A 3,868-nucleotide genomic window follows, 5' to 3' on the forward strand; every position below is an offset into this window, starting at 1 on the left:
TTGTTATTTTTTGTTAAAGTTCCTAAATTGTTTATTCTATGTTACTTTAGATGATCATTAAAGGTCAAATACCGTACATTCGAGGCATTTAGAGCCACGTAAAAACCCTCCGTGCTTATGTCAACAAAAGCAAATATTACAGTAATTTGACATTTACTATGTAAACAATGACCTAAATCATTTTCTTGATTAACCAATCAGAGACAAGTGCCAATGATGTTATAATTGATAAATATTTGATTATTTACTTTAAAAACCAATTGTTTGATTAGTGAAACCGTATTGTACTTAGAACCATTACAAACTGTTACAAAGAGCAGTTGGCTCTCAGATAGACTAAAACTTGATTCTTTAACAGCTTTAGTCTTTTTTGCTAAGTTTTGCTAGATAAAACCGGTTGTTTGATTAGTGAAACCGTATTGTATTTAGAACCATTACAAACTGTTACAAAGAGCAGTTGGCTCTCAGATAGACTAAAATTTGATTCTTTAACAACTTTAGTCTTTTTTCTAAGTTTTGCTAGATAAAACCGATTGTTTGATTAGTGAAACCGTATTGTATTTAGAACTATTACAAACTGTTACAAAAAGCAGTTGGCTCTCAGATAGACTAAAATTTGATTCTTTAACAGCTTTAGACTTTTTTGCTAAGTTTTGCTAGATCTTAAGATCTTGCGAGTTCTAAGTTAGTTGAGCTTACTTAACCAGAAGTTAGCATTACTAACACTGGTTGAAGTCTTAAAAACTTCAGCACGAGATTGAACATAGATTATCACTAAGGATTTTCTTAACTTCAATCAACAAAGTTAAATTACAGTCCTTTAATACGTCCGAGCGACTAATTATTTCTGCGAGATCGTTAGTCAATCGAACAAAGTGAAGAACCAGGCCGGCGTAAAACTCGAGAACCAGGCTGTGATATATCGGTTCCGCTGAGATTCTTGAGCAGCCGCAACATCTTTTTTTACCCAATTTTTTCATTGAATTTTTTTTACTCCTTTATGCTAAAACTTGAGCACTTTAAATTTTCACCAGTTCATGATTGTTTATTGTTTTCTGACGCAATGGTTTAATGAACACCTATTAGAGGCTTTTTGTCGGTGTTCGAATGCCACAATTTAATCGTATATAAAGTAATTTTACTTGTTTTTGGGGTAATTTCGTGGCAAATATTGTCCACATGAGGATTTGAGTAAGACTAAAAAGCATACTAAATTTATTTACGTCATCGCCTAAACGGTCAACCCAAGAGGGTTGTTTTCAACTGTGCAAATCTAAAGATGACCTCTTTGACCCAAGTTTTTCTTTGAAGAATTATTCTACCCCTTTATTCTCAAACTTGAGCACTTCAACTTTCCACCATTTCATGATTGTTTATTTTCTTTCGACGGATGAGTTTAATGAACACTTACTAGAGGCTTTTTGACGGGGTTCGATTTAGTCTCATAAGTTATTTTTACTTGTTTTTGGGGTAATTTCGTAGCGCATTTTATGTGTAGCTTATATATGTGCCGTTCCATTAGTTGTCCGCTTGATGCGTTGTAGTCGAGATGAAACCCAATTGACCTCAGTATATCTTTCTGTTTCAATCGTTACCATTATGTGGGTTGGTTCGAATTGTGCAAATAGAAACATCACAATTTTGAAGCACGTTTTTCTTTGAAGAGGTTTTCTAATCCTTTTTGATCTAATTACATCACTTGAGTTTTTCCCTAGTCATTATTTTTTTTAAATTATCGTGAAACCTACAATTCAATAACAATTAATATAGACATTTTGACAGTGTTCAAGTGCCAGAAGTTTTTCGTAGAAGGTAGTTTCACTCTTTTTTTGGGTTAATTTCGGGGACTTTGTTATGTTTACATTATTTTTTTAGCCTGTCGTTGATAGCCCGGTTGGTGTTTTGAGTAAGAGGAAAAACCAAACCAATTTTGTTTTTGTTGTTGCCCAAATGCTAACCTCAGGAGGGATGTTTTTAACTGTGCAAATCAAAAGATGACTTTTTTAACCCAATTTTTTCTTTGAAGAATTTTTCTATTCATTCATGCTCAACCCCGAGCACTTCAAATTTACACAAATTCATGATTGTTTTTGACGCAAACTTTTAATGAACACTTACTAGAGTCTTTTTGACGGGGTTCGACTGCCACAATTTAATCATATAAGTTATTTTTATTTGATTTTGGGGTAATTTCGGGGCGCATTTAATGTATAGCTTATATAAGTGCCGTTCCATTAGCTGACCACTTGATGCATTGTAGTCGTAATAACACAAATAAAACTTCAGTATATCTGTCTGTTTCAATCGTTACCATTTTTGGGGTTGTTTCCGATTGTGCAAACAGAAACATCACACTTTTGATGCGCGTTTCTATTTGAAGAGGTTTTTGTAATCCTTTTTTATCAAGCTATATCACTTCAGATTTTCCCTAGTCATTATTTTTCAAAAAATATACCGAAACCTACATTTCAATGGAAATAATACTGATTTTTTGACAGGGTCAAAGTGCAAAAAATTTTTTCGCAGTTTGTAGTTTTACGCTTTTTTGGGTTAATTTCGAGGAGTTTGTTATATATACATTTTTTTTTGCCTGTCGTTGATAGTCCACTTGATGTCTTGATTAAGAGTAAAAACCATACTATTTTTTTTCGTTGTTGCATAAATAGTTAGCCCAGGAGGGTTGTTTTCAACTGTCCAAATCAAAAGATGACTTTGTGACCCAAGTTTTTCTTTGAAGAATTTATGTACTCCTTTATGCTCATACTTGAGCACTTCAATTTTCAAACATGCTTGTTTATTGTTTTTTGACGCAAGCGTTTAATGAACACTTACTAGAGGTCGTTTGACGGGGTTCAAATGCCAGAATTTAATCACATAAGGTAACTTTACTTGTTTTTAGGGTAATTTTGTGGCGCACTTTATCTATAGCATATATATGTGCCGTTCCATTAGCTGACAACTTGATGCATTGTAGTCGAAACACCATTTGTTGGGCTGTTTCTAATTGTGCAAAGAGAAACATGACACTTCTGACGCACGTTTTTCTTTGAAATGATTTTCTAATCCTTTTGGCTCAAACTAGAACACTGCAGTTTTTCTCTTGTCATTCATTTCAATCACTTTCTTGAAACTTACCTTTCACTAATAATTAATAGCGACATTTTGGTAGAGTTGAAGTGCCAAATTTTTTCTTAGAGTGTAGTTTTACTCTGATTTTGTGGTTATTTCGGGGAGTTTGTTATATACAGATTTTTTTGCTTGTCGGTAATTTCGGGTTTTTTTTCAGAGATTTTACAACAATTTTTACGAGCTTACTGATGTCATCGTTTTTAGATGCGTCCTTGAATCATCCTATCCTGGTTAGTTTTTTTGCAAATAATGATGACGCTGCTAGGTTTTCATTTTTCAAAAGGGGCCTGTTGTCTTCTAAATCTTATTTTTTTTAATGATTAAATTCCCTAAGTCATTGATTTCAAGTTTTCAGCTTTATTCCTATGAGATAAAATTTCCTTCATTTTGGATCCTTGTCATCCTATCGCAATGTTCACTAACTGCATTGATTCTGAAGCCATTAGGAGCCATGTTTGAAGGTGTTTTTTCATATTTTGGTGACAATTTTTTCACTGCTTGGGATAATTTCGTATTTTTTCAATACTTCGTACAATTTCTACGAGCTTACTGCATTGACATTCCTCCAACTGCATTGATACTGCTGCCTCTAGCAGCCAAGTTTTGAGGTGGTTCCTTGTATTTTGGTTTAATTTTTTTGACTTTGCGATGATTTCGGGTTTATTCAACTTCGAGTAGCTCTTACAAGCTTAATGCCGCCATTGGTTTTAGATGCGCGCTTCAAGCAGGCCATCCCGGT

Source organism: Convolutriloba macropyga, chromosome 1 (genome assembly GCF_964194025.1).
Source record: "Convolutriloba macropyga chromosome 1, txConMacr16.3, whole genome shotgun sequence".
NCBI lineage: Eukaryota > Metazoa > Xenacoelomorpha > Acoela > Convolutidae > Convolutriloba > Convolutriloba macropyga.